This window comes from Bactrocera tryoni, chromosome 5 (assembly GCF_016617805.1).
Source record: "Bactrocera tryoni isolate S06 chromosome 5, CSIRO_BtryS06_freeze2, whole genome shotgun sequence".
Classification (NCBI taxonomy): domain Eukaryota; kingdom Metazoa; phylum Arthropoda; class Insecta; order Diptera; family Tephritidae; genus Bactrocera; species Bactrocera tryoni.
In genome coordinates, this window is record NC_052503.1 from 12155836 (window position 1) to 12183314 (window position 27479).

At 36.1% G+C, this 27479-nt stretch overlaps 1 protein-coding gene across 2 annotated transcripts in view; it reads left to right on the top strand.

The window, feature by feature from the left end:
- The first annotated feature begins 14705 nt into the window (after nt 1–14705).
- Nucleotides 14706–27479, top strand: part of LOC120778986 — a 255094-nt gene continuing 242320 nt past the window's right edge. For both annotated transcript variants that reach the window (XM_040111084.1, XM_040111085.1), the window contains exon 1: nt 14706–14939. The gene's annotated coding sequence lies outside the window, so the exon portion shown is untranslated. The remainder of the gene's footprint in view (nt 14940–27479) is intronic.

A 27479-nucleotide genomic window follows, 5' to 3' on the forward strand; every position in this document is an offset into this window, starting at 1 on the left:
TTGGACTTTTATGCTTTCTTTGAAGCAAAACTTATCTAAAAGTAAGTCTTTCAATTATATCGTTAAATAAAAATTTAAATTAAAAAAATGTATGTTAAATCTATTTCAAGAAAATTTGTCTGACAAAAACAAAAAAAAAACAACATTTTCCGCGCCAGGAGATATAACACTAAAATTCCACCCACTCTCTGAGAAATTCACATACATCAGTACAAATATTTTAAAGCTTTATACATTTGTCTTTATATTGTTCAAACATAATTGATCGACGCATTGAAATGATGTGATTGTTTTCTATTACAAAAACAAAAATTGTTTTGAACGATAGCCAATAGAAACAAACAACTTTTTGTTACACCCGACACCAATATTTTTAATAGGCAACAAAGGTGTCACAATATATTTAAAAATAAAAAGTTCGGTATTTTTTTCCACCAAAAAAATCATAAACAATAGGTTACGCTGCAAGCTAAATACCGCACAACTCAATTTTCTGCTTACAGGCAGCTCGTTAATGTTGCATGCCAAATAATTTTCCAAACACAAAACTGTAATTGAGTGACAGTTACAAATCACTACAAGCAAAATGCTACACGGTATTTTGTTTGCGATTTTTTACACTTTTTGTCTGCTCCACTAGGCAGAAGTTATAGCCGCCAAGGCTGCCAAAAGGCTGCTACACTGACATGCCACTGCAACCGCTGACATTTGTGCGTGGCACGTACGCTTTGTAACACGCAACTTGGCGCACATTTTTGAGGTGTTTTTTGCGTAGCAGCGAAAAAATAAGGCCTAACCAAAAACAAAAAAAAACCGTAGACAAATGCCGTAAAAGGCAGGGAGTCGCTGACCAAGTTTGTCGCTTAAGTCTTTTGTTTATATATGCTGTGGCGATCAGTTTCGAGTTCATGCGCTTATATACGTACATATGATAATTGATTTGCTTGTTGTGCACCATTTTTGATTTGAACGCAATGCTTGTTGGTTGCAGGGGGCAAGCAGTTTGCCTTTTAAGGGCAGCAACAACTCACTTTCACTGCAAACATGTCACAATCGCAGGCGACAAGTGATGTTTTGGAACGATAACGCCTCCATAATCTATGAATTTGTACTACATATGTCTTTAACGGTATATTTGTTGCAATTATACTGCATATATGTGACTCGCTTCACTTTGTCGGCAAATTGAGACACAAAAATTACATTTTATCTTTATTTGTTGCAAGGCGCAATATGTGATTCGATAATATTATTATTGCTTTCATGTAAACGATTCTTCTTCTTCTTGTATTTTTCGCTTACCTTTTGTGCCAACACACGTGACGTGTCAAACGCTTGTCAATGCTAATATTATTGCATTTAATTCCTCTCCTTTGCCGTGCTTTGACAAATTGTCGCCATTTTTGTTGTGACCGCCGCCGCCAACACGAACGTCAAAGCCACTTTGCATTTCTGATTTCACCACACACACTGTCACATTGTGCTTGCCGGGCGATTAGCGTTGCAAATTGCTGCTGAAATTACCCTTCATTTTTAATTTGAATTTCTATATTCTATCGATGGTGTTTAGATTAGCGGGCGATAAGTGCTTGTAGGTCTGCAAACATGCTCAACATTATAGTTGAATACATACATGTGTACACATATCCGCGTATGCTTACTTGTGATTCTTTTGCCCATAATTTGTGTTGTTGTTGGAGCTGTAGCCGAGTGTTGCAGTTAATTCTCGCGTTTTACATGCCATTTTAAAAAGTTAATATCTCCGGAGGTCAAACTCGTTACACAAGCACTTGTACTTGTTTTTGCAGCAATTGAGATTTATTTTAATCAACTTAACACTTGAATGTGCGCAGACTTTGCAGAAGTAATAAATCTACTAGCTGTTGAAAAATACTGATGGATGAAACTGGAAATTGCTGCAATTCTTAAGATTTTATATGGCTAAATTAATTTTAATAATGAATTAAAAAAAATTTATAGAGAAAAATATGGAATAAATAAATATAAAATAAAATAAATATTTAAGAAATAGAAAAGTCAGGTAATTGAAAAACAGAAAGAAATCGCTTTTTCTAAACATTTTTATTAAAAAGACTTAAGTAAACGAAAAATAAATTCAAATAATTTTGTTTCAGTTTGATAACTCTGAATCAGATTGTGATCTTTTCTTCAAAAATTTATAGCCTCTGTTTGCATGTTTCATAGATAAAATAGAATAGGTTAGGTTAGATTAAACTGGTAGGCCAATAAGCCACGCATAGAAAAGTTTTGGTCTTTTACGATACCCAATATATCTCAGTTAGATCCAAGCGAAGAAGTCAACCTATGCCTGCGCCTGACGGGAAAAATAGAATAATTATAACTTCTGAGACCAAAGTTAAAGTACTTGAATATTTCATATCCATTGAATTAAGAGAAAAAACACCTTCTTAAAAAAATTAAAATTTCACAACAACCACAGTTAGCTTATTTATCTGTCAGCGATTTTGCGAGCTTTCTTGCTTTTAAATTTTAGAGTAATTATTAGTTAACTTGTTCATAAGGGAGCCGAAACAATCGATACTTGTTCAAAAATCTCATCAAAATATGAAAATGCTTGAAAAGAACAAGAGCGATGTATAAAAACTGCAGACAATCTCACTCAAACAATCAAATCCATTCATAAGAATGAGACACTTAGACATGTGTGACAGAACAAAGTAGAATTATTTAACTTCAGCTTTTAATAATTTGAATTTCTTGAGAAATTATGACGATATACTTATGAGGTAATTTGCTCCAATAGGGTTTAATTCTCAGAAAGTTATGTAAATTATTATCCATACTAAAAATATTCTTTCTTCGCTATGACAGGTTCCAAGTCCCGCCTTTTGCTGCGAATAATAGTGGATGATCCCCAATTTGCTTCACTCTACAAGGAATGTGTGTTCAGGGTCCTCTTCTGTCGCGTTGTTGTATAGGCATGATGGCTCTTCGACTTTTCCCATTCTGTGGAGGTACGTTTTGAATCCGAATTTACGGGTTGTCCATGAGCCTATGTCTTGTGTTAGCCAGACTGTTCAGCTACGTATAAAAAGACGCTGATTGTAGTCGACATTAGTAGCTTTCTCTTTTCTTGGCTGTGGTCTACTATATTAGCCATTAGTCGGCTCAGTTGGGAGGTGATCTTCGCTGCCTTTCTTGCGGCGTGCTGGATCTGTAGCCAGAAGGATAGTATGGCGTCCAGTCTTAAACCTATTCGAGAGCATCGTCCGGAGATATGGTAAATACTGATAGAACTGTTTTATAGACGGATAAGAAAGGAGTATCGAACATGTGTGTCGATCTCGTTAAATCTTTGAATAACTTCTAAAGATCGATCAACCTACGATTTTTAGAAGTTTTCTTATCAATGTTATCAGTGTATCATCGCACCCGTAAAATAATCCACTTCACTTATAAGAATACCTAAAAATTGAAGCAATATTAGAGTTGCCTTTCTTAGTAAAATCTCTAAAGCAGCGCAGTTATTTCATAATGTTAAGTACATTTCAAGAGTTATATGCCATAAATTCTTAAATACTCTTTTTTTATTTGGAAATTTAGTAGAGGTCGTTAAAAGTAGATTAGTTCTTCAGTTTCAAGTAAGGTTCACATTTTTTAGCTTATCATAACCAGCTGATAACGACCTGGAGCAAATGAATACCCACCTCAGCTTAAAGATTTTGCAAGTTGCCACACTATAAGCTGTTCACAGACTTTTAAGTAACTTTTACTGCATCTACCGAAATCCACAAATATACAATTATATATTTACAGTACACTTAAGTAGCTAGTCACTCAGAAGTAGCTGTAAGTACAAGTAAAATAAAAATAAGATTCTAGCCCGCAGGCAACACCTGCTAAAAGCATAATTTTCAAATAGTTTCACCGAGCCACTGTTAAACTTTTGGGGCACTTATGCCAAACTCGGCTCCGCTGCAGTCGACAGCAGCAACAGCAACAACAAATAATGTATATTTCTATGAACTCTGGACAATGCCAATAATATTCAGTTACAATACTGTAAAACTTTCGTAAGTCGTAATTTATGTCGCCATAAATTCCGGCATTTCTTGTGGGCCCACAATGCAAACCAACGGCAACGAGAGGTGAAATGAAAGACTGGTCGCAAAGGTAATAATAATAAAAATAAGAAATTGCGAACGAAAATTCTGCCAGAGGCTAACAGCTGTAACGCACACACACACACACGCATACAAAGAAGCGTATATTATATATATGTGTGTGTGTGTTGGTGTATTTATGCGCAGCAGGCGAGCCTATAATTACCAGCTCATAAAATACAATCCACTTTTGTTGCTAGTAGCTAGCAGTTGTTATTGTAATTGTTGTTTCTTGTAGTTGTTGTTGTTGATGGTGGTGAAAATATAAGTCTTAACTCGGTCGTTTAGCTGCATAACTGTATTTATTTGCTTATTTTCGGGTAGCGCTCGAGCGGCTGCGCACTTACATGTGCGTGTGTGTGTGTGCATTTCAACTGCGAAAACAATCGCCGGAAACACCATTATTAAAATCATAACTAACCTGGCGTCAACAGCCGCAGCCGCACAAACTGAAAGAGTGGCTCATTGGGCCAACGCGGCAGCTGGTGGGAGCAGGGAGCCACGAGGGGGCAAGCGGCAGTGTTGCCAGTAAGCGCTATGTTTGTTGCAATAACTGTATAGGCACTGCACTCGCTCAGCACCCATGAGCTGCAAATGCGCGCAGTGACCGCTGAGGTCTGTGAGACTGTGGCTGGGGAGGAAGCTGACACCACAATTGGCGCTGAGTGAGTTGCTTAAGTTAACAAGCGGCTAAATTTTCGGCGGCCTGCCTCCGGGCGCAATGCCGCGTATATACATTTAGGCTTTACCGCTTTGTTGTTGTTATTCATAATAATTTTTTTTTGGTTTTAATTTCTGTGTGCCATTGTGCGCCTTGGTAGCTGTCAGTGCTGCCACAGCCACAAATATTTGCAGATTTTTATTATGTCTGCATTCTATTTTCCTGTATTTGCGGCTCATATCACTGCAACATTTGTGTGCAATTGCTAGTGACGGGCTTGTGTTGCACGCGTGCGCCGATTGCGCTGTCTGCAAGTGCAATTTAAGCGCCAAATAAATTTTGCCCACAAAAGTTAAGCCTTCGTGAGTTTGGGTTTCGTTTTCTTCCCCGGCGCGTTCCAAGCCGGCCAAGGGAGCTATGAGTTCTGGCTGCGTTTGTTGTGAATGGCACACAAATGTGCGGAAAATGTGTGGCACTTTTGAAATTTGTTGCTTGCTGCCCTAAATATGCCATGCAACTGTTAGAAATGTTGTACACTTCGTTGTAAAGTTAATTTTTACTTTATTTATCGCAATCAATGCCAGACATTACAAGTATAAAGAAATGGTATCTAGTCCAAGAAAATGTTTTTTTTTTTGTTTTTGAGTTTAAAGTGGGCCCAATTTTTTTGTGAAAACAAATTTTTGTATCTTTGGCAGCCTTACTCTTCGTTTTTGAAGGAAAGTGTTTAGATGTTAGAGCAAACAGATTTTTCTCGGATATATTCCACCTGCCAAGGTTTATTTTGAACCGTAAATTCCAATATTAAATAGTACTTGTACGGGTCACTTTCTCTGTATTTATGGAGCTTGAACCGTCGTCAACATTTTGTAATATCAAATCTTCGTCAGTAACCTTATGGTCTTATAAATTTTTGAGTGACATCAAATGTCTTTGATTGGTACAAAGATGGTCGAAAACGCGGTGACGACGAATCACGTCCAGGACGACCGCCAATATAAATTGATGATCAATACTTATATAAAGCTATTGGTGCTTGAGAATCGACGACTAAAAGTCAGAGATCTTACTTGCATCGGTGGCATATCGGAAGGATCAGTGAAAACTATTTTAAAAGATCACTTGGGCCTAAGAAAAGTGAAAGCACGATTGCTTCCAAAATCACCAAATTTTTTCGAAAAACAGCGTCGCGTTAACGTCTGCTAAATAATGCCTTCCGACTACCAGGATGTCATGAAACGTACGAGTATTATTACTGGTAATGAGTCTGGAAAGTATGCTTACGACTCGAAAACGGACGATCAAACGGCCAAATATCATGGCAAAGGTGAGTCGTAGCCGAAAAAACCAGTTCAAAGCAGGTCAAAAATCAAGATTATGTTGACAGTTTTCTTCGATTGTCGAAGTGTGGTCCACTACGAATTCCTTCGAACTGGACAAAGTTTCTACGAGGAATTCAATTTGAGTATTATGGGTCATTTGCGCGAAGCTGTTCGTAAAAAAAGGCCGGTATTATGGGCCGACAACTCTTGGTTTTAGCACCACAATAATGCAACGTTGGATACTGCATTGATTCTTCATGAGTTTTTCGTAAAATTTTGAAGCATTATATTGCCGCAAACACCGTATTCGCTTGATTTAACCTTGTGTGACTTCTGGCTATTCAGCAAGCTCAAACGACCGCTCCAACTCAATTGAAGACATTCAACGTAAATCACATTGAAAGCTATTCCGAAAATTGACTTTAACACTGTTTCGGTAATTGCAAAAACGTTGGCGCAAGTGTATTGTGGCTTTGAGGAATACGACATTGATTTTGAAGAATAAGTTAAGAAATATAAAATTTTGAACAAATCCTTACTAGTCAGTGGGTTTGGGAATCAATGACCCTTTTTCACCTATTTTTAGACCAGAACACATTATTACCAAGTAAAGGCGTCTCCTAAATTTCTTTGTTTTCTTATAATTTACCTCTATTTTCGATAATAAGTGACATTACAGTCACTTCTTATGGGAATTGTATGCATAAAGTTTCTTGTAAAATTAAGGAATCATAAAGAGTTTTCGTTGAGAACTTCCTTAGATATAGGATTTCGCTTCAAGGTAGATGGTACCACGTCCTTTGCTCCATTTATATATCGTCTGCTATGGAGCTCTTCAATTCCATCTTATTTGTGAAATGAAATGCTACTGAAGTATTTATATAGAGAGTTATCGCACTCTAAGTAGTTTTAAACACAACCGCTATATGAAGAGTAGGCGTGGTTATTGGTCGATTTCACCAAAAATATTTGTAGAGAGAAAACTGTAAAATATGTACTTTAACTCGCTCTGAGTTGATCGATTGTGCAGGATCAGCGAACCAGGGACCTGTTGATTTAAAAGCCCAATATGGCAAATTTAAAAATAATATTTCTGCCACTAAATTGATCCACATTGGGTAAAAGTTAAAAATTAGATATTTCTGGCACAATAAGTACACAATTTTCTATCGTTATACCAAACTTTTCAAACACCAACCTCCTTCTGCCTTCCCCACACTACTTTGTTGCATGAACGGCAATTTGCTGCAACGCCGAAAAATGGCGACCGTTTTCGGTTGCATGCGTTTGACATTTAACAAATGCAACTTTTGTAACTGTTTGTCCAGCGTACAAACACACACAGATTTTCTGCTTAAAATTTTACGATATCTTTTTATTACCTTTTCCGTTAAAGGTTTTCTTTCCATACTTTATTGCTTGCGCCTGCGCGGAAAGATGTCAAAACAACAGCAAACACAGCGGTGGCAAACTTTTGGCATTTTCAGCATAAATATTCGCTCACAAATGTATATACATTTGTGTGTGTGTGTGCATTATACTGCTGTTGTTGTTATTGTGTATAGTGGCGCATGCATAAATGCCTAAAAAACAATTTGTTGGCATTTTGTTGCATGCTGCATGTGCAACATGGGCATTAACTCGAACGCATTCAGGGCTTGGCGCATGATTAATGTCGCCAAATAACAGCGGTAATAACAAAGGTGAATTGACGACGCCGACTTGGCAAACAACAGGTGACAAGTGGCAAACGCTTTCAAAAATTACTTGGCAAAAGGTCTTTAAGAGCTTTTAGCTTGTAAACGATTTCGTTTTTGCATAATTGAAAAAGAATTATGAATCTCAGTAAATGTGCAGGCATTTGCTTGTGTTGTGCACAATGCTCTTTAGGGCTTTTACTGTGAGAAATGTTGAAAATGCTAATATGGTATAACATTTTAATTTTTTATTGTAAAATTTTTACCTTCGAAAATGAAATTTCGAAATTTAAAAATTGATGTCAAATAGTGTACAAATTTTCATCTTCATGAAGGTATAATTTTTTTTTTAATAGTTTCGAAATGCGCAAATCTAATTTCGAACTTTTGCTCTTTTTAATTGAATGGGGATAAATTTCAGTTGTGAAACATTGAAGCCTCCAAAATCTTATAATGTTTAAAAAATACAACTTATTTAGTAACCAAGTTCGAAAACCTTTGTTTGAAAATTAAAACATTGACATAAAATAAGAGATAAGTTCCAGTTTTTATCAAATAGAGTTTTCAAAGTCTAATTTTATTAAAAATTATGAAACTAATTTACGAAAACAATTAGTTTTAATTTCGAAAACCTAATTTATAAATTAAAACTATTTTTCAACTTTTTAAACAAATAGAGAAAAAAATTAGTTTTGAAAAACTAAAGCCTCCAAAATCTAATTTTATTCAAATAATTTAACTAAAGCTTCCAAAATCTAATCAAATACGAAAAAAATAATTTCTTAGTTCGAAAATCTAATTTCGAAATTATAAAATAAATTAACTTTTTACACAACAGAGAAAACTTTAAAATTTGAAAAACTAAAGTTTCCAAAGTCTAATTTCATACAATTAATGATGTTCGAAAACCTAATTTCGAAACTTAAAAACAATTATATAAACAACCAGAGAAAAGTTTCAGTTTTGAAAAATTAAAGATTCGAAAATATAATTTGAGTCAATTAATCAAGCTAATTTACAAAAACACTGAGTTCTAAAGTTCAAAAACCTAATTTCGAAATATAAAAAAAGTCCACTATATAAAAAGGTTTCAGTTTTGAAAAACTAAGCTTCCAAAATCTACTTTTACTCAATTAAACAGGCTAATCCACGAAAAAACTTAGTTTCTAGGTTCGAAAACCTAATTTCGAAATTAAAAAATACTTTAACTTTATAAAAACCTAGAGAAATATTTCATGTTTTGAACAGAAAAGTTTCAAATAATAAAACAAATTTGCGAAAAAAGTTCCTTTCTAAGTTCGAAAACCTAAATTCAAAATTTACAAAATATTCTGAACCTTAAAACTAAAATTTCAAAATCTAATGTTCCGATGAAAATTCTTTTATAAGTTCGAAAAAAATTTTCAACTAGAGAAAAGTTTCGGGTTAAAAAACTGATGACTTCAAAATCTAATAATATTTAAAATTAAAAAAAAGTTTCTAATAAAAATTATTTTGTAGGTTTGTAAACCTAAATTCAAATTTATAAAAAATGTTCAACTTTATACCCAACTTGAAAAAAAATTTCAGTTTAAAAACTAAAATTTCCAAAATCTTATATATTTAATTAATAAATAAGGTTTCTATGAAAAAGTTTTCTAATTTCGAAAACCCCATAATAGAAAGAAATGTCCGATAAAAATTATTTTCTAAGTTCGAAAACCTAATAACGGCACTTAAACAAATTACGCTAAAATTTTCAATTTAAAAAATTAGGAGATGAGTTTCAGTTTTCAAAAACTTAAATTATATATATTTTCGAATTTTCTACAAAAACAATTTTTAAAATAGAAAAATCATTGTGTTAAGTTTTTAAAGAGAATTCTAATAATTTAAAAAAACATATGTAGTTCGAAAATAAGAACATCGATTTTCAAAAGCAAATTTTTTTACAATTTTTCGAAAAGACATTTTCTGAAAATTGGAAAATTTGTTATCTTTTTAGTCTCTAAGTTAACCTTAAAGAGGAGGTTTTGAAAATAAAACAAGTAAATCTATAATTAAGAAATTTAAATATTTTATTTTTCGAAAGGAAAAGTTCTAAATTTATATTCTTAAATTAAAAAATTGTCGAATTTCGAGAACTTGTGTAACATTCCTTGCGCGCCCTAAACAGCCGGGCGCACAACCGCCTCAATTTCCGCCTGCCAATTTCACTTTGCCGTTAATGCAATTACTGCCTTCAATAGCGCAAGTAAAAAGCGCAGCAACAACAACAAATATGCTACGCTGCCTGCCACTACCAATAACAGCACGTCAGCGGCTAATGTGATTTATTGGCTTCATGTGAAAGCACACACACACGCACACCTATTTATAAAAAATACACGCCGCCGACTGCTCAAGCACACACAAGTTTTTCAACTTACATGAAGGCAAACACATATGCCTGTGTGTGTGTGATAGCATGCCTCGCCATAAATACCTTAGAAGTTAATTGCGTGTAACGTATGCAGATATGTGGGTGTGCATGTGTGTGCCACACTTCCACCCATACAAATCGGCGGCGCAGTCGGTGCCTTATCGCACTGTCTTTTCGTTGTAAATTTACGGCTAATTTAATATTGGCGGAAAGTCTTAAGGATTCGCGTTGTGATTTCTTTGAAGAGTGCCGTCGCCGCTGCTGCAGCCTCGAGTGAGGTGGCAAGTACAATTACAATTTTAATTGTGTTGTAAAGCACGCTGAATTATTTCTACTCGCTTTTAATGGCAGCACAAAGGGTAGGTAGAAATGTAATAATGTGTTTCCTTTGCTTTTTTCTCTTCTTTTGTCTGCGCTTCTACGCCATGCACAGAAAAATAAAGAGGAAAAGAGTGGAAAATTAAGAAATGAATAGCGTTAATAATGCCAAAGTAAATTTATTTTTACGAAATTATGCGCTGAAAGAATTCTGAAATTGCATTATTCCGCACGAGGGTTGCTATTTATATTCAGCGCTTGAGTAACACTAATTTTGACACGTCAAGGTTGACAACTGTCACCTTTAAGATTGACATTTTATTTGTTTCGAGCACAGTTTGACGTTTGAGCAATATTTGTAAAGCTTTTTGAGTTCGAAAATTGCAGCAACGAAAAACTTGAAATACATAAGAATATACATACATTGAGGATTTCTAGTGAGACACTTATCAAAAGTGTTATGAGTAAATATATGTAAAATTGCTCAGAATTCTTGGATGTATGTGAGCTTTGTGGATAAGATCGAAATAAATCAATGAATGAATCCTTGTAGTTGAAATAATACTTGTTTTATTGTCAGAAAATATAATATTTACTAACTGATTGAAATACGCGTTGAGATGGAGATATGTATCAAAGAAATACCCAAATTCCTTACCTGAGGCTTTTTACGGATTGGTCGAAGCTATAAGGGAACATTGGAGAGGGCGTTTTCGGTAAGAACTCTACTTAACCTTAGCCTTAGTCTACCGGATCACTGAAGAGACTCTCAGGCAGAAGTGGCTACTCTTGAAGCTATGCTGCTACGAAATTCAGTCACATTAAAAGAGCTAACCATTCACTCCGATAGCACAGCAGCTATACTAGAGCTCAGCTCGCTGATTAAAACTAGTCAATGAGTGTTTATCCTCACTAGGAATATGTCAAGCTACTTCATTATCAAACTCGTTTGTGAGCCTGGTCATAGCGCAACGGCTCATAACTGCAAAACCGATGTTCTATCAAGAAGAGGCGCACTTATTTCGCCAACATCGGAATAGGAAGGAACCTCGCGTGCTCTTAGCAGGCGTTGGTCAACGACTCACACCTGTGTGACTGCAAAATTCTTTTGCCCTTGAGTAGAACGCAGTAGATCCACTGAACTGCTTGCACTTAACCCTTTCCAGACACTTCATCATCTGTTGTCAGCCGTTACAAAACTGTAGTCTGACCATCTGTGAGCGAGCAGACCATTAGCCATCTCAACAAATTTGCGATAGGTCCAAATCGCTTTTCCGATTTGAGATGGTCTTTGAGCAGAAATTGTGTAGGAGTTTTAAGTATCGCAACGGACGTCATCCGAAGCTGTCCCAATGAGATGTGCCATTAGGATCGACCACATGATCTAACCTAATCCCTTTACACTTTTACGCTGGGCTTTTAAGTATGGTGGGCTATTTGTAGCACTCACTGACGAAACTCGCAGAGATTTAAAAAACTAAAGTCTTCCAGCCTCTTCTGATATTTCTGCACGCTTTAACTGTCTGAAACATAGCATAATGTTTTCAAAGAGAATATTTTCAAAATATCATGACCTAACCCACTTATCTCAATAACAATGTTCGAAATCGAGATGTTGAGATAGGCCGAGTCATTGGCAGTTTAATCACATACGATGCTCTTTATTCGTATATATTGCATATTTCTTTCACCTCTTAATTTAAAATCATATCTAATTCACTGGTTCACCTAATGTGTATCTCTCAAGAAAGGTTTTGTCTCTTCAAACTAATTCATCAACCGCAACCACGAATATCGAAAAACATAATGATCATCATTTTTATTTTTGACGTGTTTTTTTTCGGATCGTTTTTTCTCCACCATTCTGATGATTGTTGACTTGTTTGCATGTCAGACTCATAAACCCATGTCTCATCGGCAGTTATAATGCTCTCCATGAATGTGGGATCGGAATTCGCACGATCAAGCATGTCCAAAGAGACTACTCTAGTCTTTTTAAAAAAAATTCAGCATTATCGGCATGAGTCGAGCGGGAACACGTTTCCCATAATATCCACTAAATTTTTTTTAATTTTTTAACATTTTCGTCAGTTGAAGAGATTAAAGGTCGTGCAGAGCGAGGCATGTCTTCAAAGATCTCTCGACCACCTTTGAAGGGCTTGTACCACTCGTAGGCTACCGTTTTTGATAAAACTGAAGCACCGTAAGCCTTTTTCAAATATTAAAGTACGAAAAATATGTAAATATACGCTAAAAGGCGCTAGAAGTATTCTTTCGAAAAATCTCGAGGTATCATAATGAAACTGAAAATGAAGTAACACTTGATTTTATTCATTAATTTCAACATAAATTAGCGAAATCTCAACCTTAATCTAAGCTATAAAATGTTCCTGCAATTAAAACCGTTTTATTTTGTGCTCTTCTTTTGCAGATAATCCAAAGTTTTTATCGAGTTAACTGCAGATTATTGCTCTGAATATTGCGAGCCTCACAGACTGACAACAAAGGATTTCGATTATCGCCTTCATATACACCGATATGGACTTAATGTTTTCACACTGAAGAGCCGGGCGATAAAAGAATACCAAACCAACTTATAACCAAGAATATCAAAAAACAATAATGCATAAATATTTTGCACCAAATGCAAGGAGAGGAGACAAGCGAGACACTGCGAAATTCGAATAAAAATGCTTGAATTATAAAAAGTGAGCTCGTAAAATGAAAACGGCGGCAATGAAATAATAATAGCTGCGAATAATAATAGTAAGCAAAGCAACAACACACCACAATAGCGCTTTGCGCAGCGTCAATGCGTCTGCACGCACATTGCGTAGGCCAAGCGAGCGGCACAACAACGCACAAATGTGTCTTGCGTTTAATTAAACTTTGCCGGTGCGCGTGCGCGCAGAGTTATGCACATACACAAGTGCAAGTCTGTTTATATGTGTTTTCGCTATTCAAGTTTACGCCACGAAGCCACAAGCGTCGCGTGTTGGCACATGACGCATGCGTGAGTGCCATCTCCGGCACACAGCACTCACATGCTGTTGTTTATAGCAAACGACTGAGTGGGCTGCGCTTGCGCATGCGCTGACTCCCAAAGGAGTGTAGACAAATTTTTATGGGAATTTATTAAACAAACGCATTATGCCACAACAAACAACGCGACAAACAGCGGGCGGCGGCAACATGTGGTCGCAAGACCGCCATAATCTTGTTTGCTGGGGTCCACGCATGCGCATGCAAGTGTGAGCACTTTAGAGGCAAAAAAAGCGAGTTGTAATAAAAAATAACATGAAAGCGTCCACTTTAACAATATTAATTTGCGCATAAAATTGAGTTTCTTATGTTAATTGAATGCGCCTGCTGCCAGTGGGGCCGAACGAGCCGAACAAGCCGTCAAGCAACGCAACAACAAACGACAGCGCGCGCATCCAACCAGGCGACAACCAAGACGACGCTGACAAGCGGCGATAAATGACAATAACAAAAACCATAATAATAAAATTTAAAATGAATATAAAATAGATATTTTCTAATAAATTAAATTCATTGCGTTTTTATTCTTCTCTTTCAGCTAATTAATTGCCATACAAATACAAACAAACGCGTGTGTTGCAGAGTTGGGAAAAAAACAAAAAAGCAACAACAAATATTAAGTGCATGTTAGAACCAAATAAGTTTTAGAAATATTTGAAATTAAATAAGTGTTTGAGCATAGTGTTTGCTTGCATAAATGCGCGTGAGTGTGTGTGCACATTTACATAAATGTTGTTAAATAATATAGAAGAGCTACGATTACAGGTATACTTGCCACACTGAAGTGCGCAAATTCTTAGCAAAATGCAGATTTAAAATATTCTTTGTTATTGTTAGTGTCTTTCTGCGGAAATAAATAATAAAATAGAGTAAAATAATTGAATAAAAGTGCCTAGTGTATATATGTATGTATATGTGTGTGTGTCTGAAGCAATTGCAGCGCATAGTTTGCATTGCTCAAGAAAACCAAAATTTAGTGTATGCAAATAAAAAACAACAAGAACAAAAATTATACCAACAACAACAACAATAACAAAAGTAATACCTACAATAAAAAGAAACAACAACAACAAAAATAATATCAACAATAAAAATAAAAACAACAAACATAACAACAACAATAAAAATAAAATACAACAAAAATAACAACGGCAATAAAAAATATAAACAACAACAACACCAAAAGTAATATCAGAAATATCAGTGCTTTAACAACAACAAATAAATAAGTAAAACCCGAAACAAATTCCGTATGCAAACAAATGTGTTAAAAGTACGAAAATAACCAAATTTCGGCCGGAAGCAGAGGCTAACGGAAATTTGCCGGACTGCAGTGCGGAAGTCAGTGCAAAGGTATGCAAATTCAATTCACTTGCTGCGGTGTGTAGCTTTAAATATGCATACAAATTGCTGGGATACATTAAAGTTGTTTAAAAAATATTTAAATTTTGCCAACTATTATTCCAAATACTAAATATAAATATTTCACATAACATACATACTATCTATTGAAATGTATGCTTCTTTCATTTTGTCTTGTGTCTTCAATTTTATTTTATTTTAGTGAATAAATGCAAGTGCACAGCAAATCTTCTGCAATATAATTTTAACTGCAAGCATTTCTGAGCCTTATCGACTTCAGGTGAATACTACGGTGTTCCTTATTTCTCTTTTCTCTCTTAATTCATCTATAAAATGTTTTTTAATACGTTTAAAGAAGCAACCTTCCGCCTTAAATTTTGCATACTACATTCATATGTTTCTAGACATTCAGTTGTACCTACATCTCTTATTAAGTAACCTGGTCCCAATGGTAGAGAACAGTTAAGGCGTGAATTGTTGTATTTTAATATGGACTTCCTTAAGGCTTAAGGCCACATTGAAACCTTACACAGGGTATATTAAGTTTGCCATAATGTTTGTAACACACTTAAGAATCGGCGGAGACCAAAAAATAAATGTAAAAATCATCATCGTGACAATCTGAATCGGTTTAGCCATGTTCGCCAGTTTGTCCGTCTGTTTGTATATATGCGTATTAGTATATCGATCCAAGAAGCTACTTATTGCGTTATGTTTTTACGTGAGTGGCCTGCCAGCCACGGCCTTACCCATGGTGCTTAAAAGCATATATGTAGATCAAAACAATGCGTCGACGAGCGCCCAAAATAATTGCAAAAAGCATGTATTTTTGGTTGCGCCCGTGGTACCAGAATCCCCGGTCAGACCTTATAGCTTTTGCTACTACCACTTTAGCATCCATCAAACTCAATGAACAAATCTCATTCAAAGTCTATAATGTCAGTTCAAACGGAGTAATGTTATAGCATTTTGGCAAGCCAAATAGCAGGCTTAGTGCATATTGGACTTTATTCGCCTCTTACGACAGGCGTATCTTTCCGCGGGCAAATTCTACCCCCTACCAGCTTGGGGAATACAAACTGAACAACCAAAACTGCGTTCTCGTATGAAAAACTTTTGCATTTGACGAGGTATATTCACAAAGTTTGGCAAGGATTTTCCAAGGCAATGTCACAATGTTTGATGAGATTTTTCAGAACGGACCACTAAATGCCAAAAACGGTAAAACCTTTTAATGTAAATTTCGCCCATTCATCGAAATATTTTTTTTGTAAGTTGGCACAACTGTCAGTAACATCTGTGCCAAATGTCACATCAAAATAATCATTAGTGTATAGTGTACTTTAGTCGTTCCGAAGTACATAAGGTGTATTCGGCGATTTTTACGATGAGTGAAAGTATTCAACAAAGAAGTTCCATTAAATTTTGTGTACGGAATCTAATTTTTGGTGCCGAAACATTCATAATGTGGAAAAAGACCTTCGGTGATAACTGTTTGTAGCGAGCAAGTTTTTTTAATAGGTACGTAGGTTGCTATATATATTTCTGGCCTAATAATGTAAATAGGCATATTTATCAACGAAAATGTTTTTTTTTTTGTTTTTTTTTTTATTTTTTATTTTTTTTTTGTCGATTGCTGTTTTGTTTCGGGCTCATACGCATAGATCCATGATTCGTCACCTGTGGCGATCTTATAAACGTCTTTTGAAGCACCGCGATCGTATTTTTTCAGCATTTCTTTACACCAATCCACACGAGACTTTTTTTGAGCGATTGTCAAATTGTGCGGGATCCAACGACAACAAATCTTTTTAACGGCCAAGTGTTCATGCAACATCGAATGTATGCTGGTGGGAGAAATGCATAGGCATGCCTCTATCTGAAGGTATGTTACATGATGGTCTTGCATTATACGTACGTGAACTGGTACGGCATCGATGTTTCACGGAATTCGTCTTTGAGCGAGCGTCGGCCACGATTGAATTTGTTGTACCAGTTTTTCACAGTGCTATAGGATGGTGCTTCATAGCCATACAAAGATTTTAGTTCATCAATGAACTCTTGTCGTGATAACCCACGTCGAAAGTTGTGAAAAATGATCGCACGAAAATGTTCACGAGTTAATTCCATTTTTTGGCCGAGATGAATTTTTTAATTCCCTGTAAATAAAACAATTCACGATTAAATGACAAAACGTTCTGAGTGATGTTAAGCTAAACAATGTCAAACTTTTCAATGGAAATGTCAGATTGCACCTGGCAACACTTAGTGTTGTCTGGCCTAGTCTGGCCTATATATAGCAGCCCACGTACAAATTATCTAAAAAGGATAAAGAACGCGTTGACGACGAACCACGTCCAGGGAGACCATCAACATCAACTAATGATCAACACGTCAATAAAATAAGATAATTGGTGGTTGAGAATAGTTGCTTAACAGTCAAAGATCTTACTGGCATCGGTGAAATATCGGAAGGATCAGTGAAAACCATTTGGAGAGAACAATTGGGCCTAAGAAAAGTGAAAGAACGATTGGTTCTAAAATCACTTAATTTTTTCGAAAAACAGCGGTGCGCTAACGGCTTTCCGACTACCAGGAAGTCATGAAACGTATTATTACTGGCAATGAGTCTGGAATCTTTGCTTGCCAGTCAAAAACAAACGATCAATCGACGGAATATCATGGTAAAGGTGAGCCGAAGCTGAAAAAACCACGTCAAAACAAGTGAAAACGCTAGGGTGTGTTGACAGTTTTCTCCACGTTGGAGTACCATTTGAGTGTTATGTGTCAATTGCGCGAAGCTATTCGTAAAAATAGGCAGGAATTATGGGCCAACAACTGTTGGTTTCAGCACCACGTTAATGCACCATCGCATATTGCACCGCTTCATCGTGAGTTTTTCGTCAAATTTTCAAGCAATATCGTGTCTCAACCACCATATTCGCCTTATTTAGCGCCGTGTGATTGCTGGCTTTCAGCAAACTCAAATAATAGCTCAGGGGCCGATTCAATTTATGGGTTATTTTGCTTTTATGAATTGGGTGGACTAATTTTAGTTATGATGGAATTGTTTGAAAAATTTAATTTTATTGTCGTCATGTTGTCGTTTCGATTCTCCTAACCGTTTTGCAGCACTCTAAATATATTTCCAAGTGTACCAGAGTTCTCGAAGAGTGTCCTTGGCAGTTTTTGTTTTTTTAAAAAATGTGTTTTCATATATTAGTCAAACAATTTTATGATAGACTGCACTTAAGTCTTTCGAAAATATTTTATAGCTTTTAAATTTTAAAGTAAAATTGTTTTAACGCAGTATTTTTCAGTGATTCAGTGATTTTATTTAATAATTTTAAATTCTTTTGTCGCAAGAAGTATGGGCTACTGGAACTTTCAACCCAAAAAACTCAACAGACTTCGAAATATTTAGCTTTATTAATTGCATGACATAAGTATCATAAAAAGTGCTTATAAAGCAGATATTCAATGCTTATGTGCTTGAGTAAAGATTGCAGCAGCTGCTTAATGGTGTCGAGAATATATTTACCTTGCTCCTTTATGCATCAATTTGAAGCCGAATTTTGAATAAACAAAAAATTAAATGCTCTTAATAAATTTTAAATCGAACAAAAGTCAAACATTTTAAATACTATTAACCGTTACTTATTTTTGGACCAACTAGCGACGTTTACACAACCCACTTTCCCAGTGTGAAAGGCAGATAAACTATTGAAAGGATTAAATAAATGAGGTGCCACTGAACAGTCGAATAGCCACGAATGCAACAACAACAAAAAGAGAATGGGGAAAACATGGATAAGCGCATGCAACAAAGGCTCGCATGGAAATCGCATATTTTTCGGTAGATAAATTCTATGAATAACTCATGTTGCAGTTAACGCTAACAATGCGCTTTTAGGTCAGTGCAAAAGCTGAGCAAATAGCAAAGGAGAAAAAATGCAAAAGCGTAAGCATAAATAGATGGCATAAAAAATATTATTTTAAATGTATTCAAAAAATAATGCCAACAAATGTATTAAACTATGCGCCGACAGTGCATAATACAGGGTGCCTATTTGCATACGGCAGGCAAAGGCATAAGTAGTATTCTACACACTCTCACACACGCGCACTGAGCTGTCGGCAGACAAAAGGATGTGCGCCTAGCAGCTGCTGCGCATGAGCGAAGGCAAATCTCAGCGGACGCGGACGGTGAATGCGGCGAATTTGCATTGAATGGGCGGGAAGTCGCCTACCCACCGCCAGCTGCCCGCCGCCGCGGCATAGAAGTAGAGATAGGCAAATGCGCTGGAGGTGCCACGGAATTATTTGCGCACATGTGCGCTGTGCCATGCAGGTCCCACACGTAGACAGACACACCCACACACACACATGCAGGAAGGTGCAACAAAGTTTTCAATCAAATTTTCATGCATTTTGCACTTGCATACGTACCGTTAGCAGTGCAGTACAATCCAAAAATGGGCTCACAAAAAATGAATTTTGTTCTTCTGCCTCTTCCTCCTCCTCCTCCTCCTTTTTTGAATACTAAATTAAGGAAATAAAACTTGCCATATGAGAATATTAAAGCAAAACGACTTGAGCTCGCAAAGCGTGTGGAAATTGTTTGCTAATGCGGCCTGAAAAGTGGGCGTGTTCAGTGTGCGACACCAACTAAGACTCGGCCTACCAAGCCCACGTACACTTGCGGTTTATTAATGATGCAACCGCCCGCTCGGCCGCCCAGCCAACTAACCTCCGTGCGGCGACCGGAGAATTGAAAGCGTTGAAAAGCGCCTGCCAACTGCCAACTGTGCACGCGAGTGCAATGTGGGTCATTTAAACCACGAAAAGTGCGCCAAGTGAAAAGCGTATGGCACATAACGGCGCACGGGGGCGTGGAAGCGCGCACGTCGTAAGGAAAATGCCTGAAGACTGTTGAAAAATTTTGCTGAGAAAAACAAAATCATAACGAGCGAAAGTGAAACAAAAGCGGCATATTAAAGCTCGTTCACAATAAAAACAAAAAAAGCAAAAAGAACTACCAAAAAATAAGAACAAAAAGAAAAAAAAAATTTAAAAAAAACTCCAAAAGTGGGTGGCGTTTGCACTGCAGAAAAAACGACTAATAATAAGAAGAAGAAGAAGAGGCAGCAGCAGCAGAAATTTGCATGGTAATGAAGTGCTGAATAGAGAATACGCGAAGCGCATATAGACACAGGGCCGCGCAAAGTAGTGCTATCAATGGCTTAAAGGCAGAAGATGAATGCTTACAGAAAATTATTATAAGAAAGTAGCAGTCCTGACTCTTCTTCTTCTCGTAAGTGCAAATCAAACAAATAATGGCAAAAAATCTGCTCTGCCAGCTATTCAAGGGGAATGATGAATTTGATTGAGTAGATGAAGTGGCGCATATAAAGAGATAGTGGCAGTTTTATTTTGTTAAGTGTTGAGATAACGGAAATCAGCAGCGACTGCAGGGAGCCAGCTGCGAAAGTATAGCAGTGAAATTAGAATGTAAGCGGCAAGGACTTTAGAAAGCAGTGAATGAATGGCTGAAAGGAAAATATAATTGAAATTATTTTGCCAAGGCAAAAGCGGAAGTAATTTCGTAAGGAATCTTCAAGTCCTTAAAAAATGTTATTATGAATAGTTTTCGGTGCCTTAAAGTGCGAAATAAACTTCGAAGGTGCCCATTCCTTGAATGCTAATCATTATCGGTTACTAGTATTATTATATTAAACTTCTGCCACTAAGCAAGTTTTAAAAATGTTTGCCAATATTCATTCGTCCACGATTGGACTAGTTGAACCTAAAATATTTAAACAAAAGAGGAGGTCACAAGATGAGATATAATTTAAAGTAGTTGAAAGCGAGATATGAATTTTTATATCTGATTATAAGAAAAAAGTTAAAAACTGTAAGGCGGACGATTAAGATCTCATACTCGGAGAGATTTTCATAGAGATGACTAACGACCTCTCTTTCAGAGCTCTAAGCAAAGAACTAAGAGTTCCATGGCAATGAATACTCCAATCTGCCGGAAATACGTTGTATACTAAAGGGTGATCCATTTCCAGATTTCCTACTTTTTGAAAGGAAAATCTCAGAAACTTCAAATTTACTTAGAAATGTTTATTATCATTCGAAAGAACATTCTTTGGCATTTATTTTTTGAAGATTATCTATGTATTTAAAATATTGAACGTGGCTACGTCTCAGCTGATCCATCCATTGAATCAAATTCTCTATTGACTCGTTCAACCATTTCAACTGGTAATTGGGGAACGACAAGCATAATGTTTTCTCCAAGACCTGAATCGAAGCGGGATTGTCCGTATAGGCTTTAGACTTTCCATATCATTACAGGAAAAAGTCTTACGATATGATATCACACGATTTTGGTGGCCAACCGGTCGGTCCAAAACGTGAAATTAGCTGCTCACCAAAGTGTTCTCTCAATGAGTCCATTGATTGATGCGATGTGTGAGAAGTGAGCTTCCATTTCAGGCATCAAATAGTCGTTTATTATGGCGTGATAACGGTCGCCATTAACTCTTGCGATCTGAACGGCTTAATATTTGAAGAAATATGGACCGATGATTCCACCGGCCCACAAATCAGACCAAATTGTTCTCTTCTCTTTGTCCCAAAAGCGGCAATTTTGCTTATTTATGTACGTATTGAGCCAGAAATGGGCTTCATCGCTTTTTTTTTAAATTTGGATCGATAAATTCGGATCTTTGTGGATCTTTTCAAGAGCGAAGCGATGTCGCTTGGGAAGGTCGAGTGGCTTCAGCTCTTGCACAAGCTGTATTATTTCGTTTTTAATCGAATCGATTCTCCACGGTTATCGTGTTCACTGCGTGCTGAAAGAAGTCTATTACAATAATGAATACTGGGTCTCAAGATTGATGGTGTTGCGAATCGTATGCTTAGTAGACTAATTATGTTGACCATAAGTTGAGCGAAACACATTCTTTACAGAACGTAAATTTTCGTAATAAAGTTTAACGATTGTTTAGTCGTTAGCCTTTTGTTCAGTCGTTAGTCTTTCCGTGATGAAATGTTATATATTTTCGTTTCTAATGCATTAAAATTTTAAGATCTAGCATGGGTTGGGAAGATGTTTCTCTTCGTGAAAGAGATTATCGGAGAAATAAATATTCGAAGGAGCACTATTTAAGTTCTGTGAGTTCTAGCACTGTCTTGGGAACTTCATAGTCGTCATGAAATTGGTTGGGTTAGTAAAATAACACAGCTCACGATAAAATGGAAGAGCGAGACGATAAATCTCGTCTCTGAGTACGTAAAAGACAGAAGAGAGGTTAAATTTTGCCACGAAGTTTCTAATACCCAGAAGGAAACGTCGGAGACAATAAATATAAGTATCATAAACGTTGAAAGCTGGGTCGATATATGGCACATAGTCTTTTGAGTTTCCATCATATCGATTTGAATTTTTGGACACATTCTTTTCTCCTCAAGATACTGCTAATTTGTGAAACAATCGATTTCGATCCACTATTGGATAAAGTTGTCATATAAACTGAACGTTTGGAATAAAGTGCTTGTAATATATTAAGTTTGACATAGATCGTTGTTCAAAGGAAGGTATACAAAGTGACCAATAAATATCACGATGAAAACCGTTTTATATTCTTTTATGCGATAACAAAGGTACCTGAAAAGAGTATTATTGGTTGATGTAGGTCCTCTAAAAGCGAATCCCCACCGTGAGATATATAGATTGTTTTTCTCGATGAACTCTTCTTTGTGAGTGCCGTTGACCAAGAAGCAACAAAATGTTCAATTAACTAGAGTTTTTAGCACATTGTGAAAATAAGGAGAAGAACACGTTAGAAAAATATATAAATATAAATATTTTTCTTGCAACAATTATTCCTATGAAGTTCACAGTTCTTGCATATCGATTGCACTTCAGAGTTTAAAGTATGTTTCTATAGTTGAATAATAAAAGTCTTAAACACATATATTAACATTTCTCACACACTCTAAAGCCTTTGTAACAATTTGTGCTACACTACATAAATATAAAAACAACTTCATAATACACTCATTAGAATGCGTGGCAACACTTAATATGCGCACGTGAACGCCTCTGCGGCTCTTAGGCCCCTCTCATATGCATTCATCCAACACTTTTGTTGTTGTTTTTGCCAATATTTGTCACAAGCTGTGGGTTTTTTCTCAAACGCCGTCGACTTTCTCAATAAAAATGTTAATTTATGCTCATTAAAGGTGTACATTAAACAACAACAACAATAACACCAAACAACTTAACATTCATACAAACTCAAGCAATCAATTCCGAGTGCAACTCTGCATGTAACTGAACTTCAGCTGCAACTACAACAAGGGAACCACCAACTCAAATCAAACTAAATCTCAAAGTGTTTAGCTTTTGATCGCTTGGCGCTTATTGCCGCGTCGTCGCACTGCTTTTGATACTCGAATCGTGACGCTAAGTGTTATTAGTGGTGTAAATCTCTGTTTTGTTGTTGTTTTGTTATTGCTGATGTTGATGTTGTAATTGCGAACTCGACTTGTTGTTCCTGCTCTGCTTAAATTGTTGCATATATATTGAGGTGTATGCAGATTTCATTGAGGCCCCCTTGTGCTAAGCTTCTTTGTACTCGTATGCGTGTGTGTGTAGCGCCATTCTCGTTCCTAAATTAATTTCACCGTGTTGCAGCAGTTTGTTGCACAAATAATGATGCGCGGTGTCGCATCGTGCGTTTCGTTCAACAACTTTGTTGCATGGCCGCATATTGCGAGTTGTACGTGTTGCAGTGGAAGAAATTGATTTTAAATCAGGCAATTAGGCTGATAGAGAATTCTGTTTTTAGCAAGCGGTTTTGGGAGATTTAGAGGCGTCTAATTTTCACATAATTGAAGACAAGCCCTCAAGCTCTTAAAATTACAAAAATTCACTAAATTTGGTGTAGGTGAAATCGTAGCCACCTTCAAAAGCTCTATATAAGTTCCATAAATGTAGGTTTTTTTCAGCCAAAACGAGTTAAGCGCTTTCGCTTTTTAAATACCAGACGGCCACAGTGGAGCTTTTATAACAGAACTTTTATATCAATAAAGCTTTTATAGCTAAAGCTTCCACTTCTATAATCTTCGTCGGCAATCTAATTGAAGCTTTCGCATATATGATTTCAATAGAGCTTTTATAACTCTAGCTTTCACTTATAATATGTCAAAAAAAACTCAAAACTTTCATACCAACAAAGCTTCCATAACTGAAGCGTTCACTATTATAATCTCTTTGGCTTCACTAATATAAGAGGTATACATCAACTTTCACCCCTAGAAAGTCAGAATGTTGTAAGGGAGCTTTCATAACTGAAGCTTTCACACATACGATTTCAGAAAGCTATTCGCGATCTCATAAATAGATTTTTCCTTCATATGATTTCAGAAAGCTACCATAGAGCTTTTATTACTAAAGCTTTGACGAATATAGTCTCAGAAAGCAACAGTACAACTTTCATAAGTGAACTTTCATATAATCTCACAAGACTACAACAAAGCTTTTATAATTGAAGCTTCACATATGTGATTTCAGAAGTCTACAACAAGGCTTCCATGGCTGAGATAAGTTTAAATAGAATTATTTTAATTTTTCATATTCAAAATTTTCAAAGCTTTCACGAAAATAAAAGCTCGCATAATTTCAATGCTCTGGGCAAGCAATTTTCAGTATTGCCAAAAACAATTTCCAGCAACCCTCAGCGTCCCGGTGACCCAACTAATTTGATTAAGCACGAATCAAAGTCGAACGCAGCAAATTAAACTTTGGCAACGCGAGTACAACACTAAATAATACCGTTATATGCATATGCATGCCGCAATTATTTGAAAACATATAGCGGATGCTGCCGGGCATGTCGAACAAAATAAAATGTAGAATTGAAAAAAATCGCGTGAACATTTTTACAGTGTAGCCAGCGGCGATGTCAAACACGCCGACAAACACAAACACATATGTGCTTGTATGCATGTGTATGACTGCACATGCATATACAAGCGATTATTTATGTGAGTGTGTGAATGTGTCATAAATTTTAATATATTCATTCAAATAAACGCCTCGGTAACGCCTCAATGTCTGACAGCCACAAGCTGAGATACAAAACAAGCAGTTGATATATATGGCAGGAGTATAACATATGTACATATGTACATGTGTGCATACATAGAAATGCATAGTGTCATATGCGCGGTTCTGCTATGCGACGCTGCTGCAAGCATGGATCAAAGCAAGCAGCAGACCTTCCTGCCTCCAGTTGCATACAAACTTTGCATGCGCTTAATCAACAACAACAACAGCAAATGCGACAAAAACAATTCGTGCAGCAACTAAGCCATTAAGGTAAAATACTGATTCGCGGCGATGTGGCAGCGCGGCAGCTATGCGGCGGCCGCTCAAGCGCATCGACGCCAACAAAAGCGGGGCGTTGAAATTGACACCTTGAGACAAAGGACACAACAAAAGCGTATTGAATTTGAACAAGAAAAAATACAACAATAACCAACAACAACTGGCAGGCGAAATTGTATAAAACCTGTATGTTTAACCCTTCTCGAGCGCGATATTGCTTAGCAGGCGTTAACTGGCATTGTGCTCTAGCGCTATGCATATTGCTTTGGTTGTTGTATTTCCGTTGTTGCTGTTGTTTTTCGCTGGCTAACACTCACACACATTCACTTGCGCGGCATATTGCATATTTTTGGCGAATTGTTCTGTCACACTTCATAACGAGCGCATATATTTTTAAATGCTTAACACTCCAAATGACATGTGTACACGGACGGCACAGCAAAAAATACAACAAAAGCAACAAATATGAAATAAATAAAAATGTCAGCAATGAATACAATATGTAAAGGATGTTGTTGGCTGGCGTTGCACGCGCAGCGACACACGTAGGCAATTCATTTAATTATTATGCACAGTGATATGAAGTGCCACAGCTTTGTTGCAATGAACGAAGTGAAGTGAAAAAAATGGAATTCTCTTTTTTATGCTGAAGTTGCAGCGTAAGTACAAGAAATTGCTTAAGAAAGGAAGCGAAACAGTAAACGAAAAAAATGCGCAGGAAATTTGAGTAATTTATGTATGAACGTATGTTCTTACCAAATTTATGTGTGTGGAGTTACGAGGGTGTGCGGAAAAGTAATATAACGTGGCATTGCACAATTGAAGCTCTTCCGATCTGAATCACAAATCCGAAAGAATTCTTTTAATATACCAACTTTCAGAAGAATTAAATTTTCTGCAAGTAAAATGAGTTTAGAATCAAGTTTTGTTATTAGAAGAGCTTTCATGATTGGAGTTTTCACGGAGACAACTTCAGAATGCCGCAAACGATATTTCGTATTTAGAGACATCACACAAATGATTTCAGAATGCCGCAGTAAGGCTTTCGCTATTGAAAATTTCACTAGTTTTAGCAGAGGGTCCCAACTAAGCTTTCATGATAATTTTCTAGTAATATAATTTTAGAACGCCACAGCGAAACTTTTCTGATTGTTACTTGAAATTATTCAACTTTCTTGATATAATATTTTAGTCTTGTAGTTTCAGAACGACACAGCGGTGCATAGATTAATGAAATTTCACTTACATTATTTCTCTAAAATTGACTTTTTATACTTTCATAATTAAAGCTTTCACTCATATAATTTCCAAATACCAACTGAGTAGTTTCTACATATGTTTTCAGAAGGTCACAAGAAAGCTTTCATAATCATAACATTTATACTTATAGCTTCTGAAAGCAGCTTTCATGATAAAAAAAGTTGTATAATTTTAGAATGCCACTGCAAAATATCAATTATTGAAACTTTTTCATGCAATAGAAGCTTTCACTCACATAAAATCGGTCCGCTGCAAATGTGCAAAACCATAATGCTACTTAGACTTTCGAAGGTAATAAAAAATTGCTTTAAATACTTTTTTTTTACACTTTAGTGATTGAAGCTTTGTCAGCTACTTTCATAAGGCTATAACAGAGCTTTTGTATTTGTAAATTTCATTCATATAATTTCAGAAGACGACAAAGGAGCTTATGATCGAAGCTTTCATACCTATAACTTTATAACGCCCTTAAAAAGCTTTCATTATTGAATATTTCACTATTTTACTACAGAAGGTCACAACAGACCTTTCGTGATTGAAGCTATCACTTATATAATTTTAGATAACCACATAAAACCTTTTTTGATTGCAGCTTTCATTCAAAACAGAAGTTTACACTGATAATATAAGCTTTCACTCACATAAATTCGGTTAGCTACAACCAGTAGTATTATAGTATCCTTTAATTATTATAATTTTACTTTAGCCTTAAAATAGTACTACCTAACTGCACTAAAAATATTTAAAAACTTTCATGAAGCTTTCACTCCTAAACTTTTAGTAGGTGACCACAGAGCTTCTATATTTGAGAATATTAAATATAAATTTTTCGAACTTTTTAAAAAAAGAAACAAAAAGTCATGCAT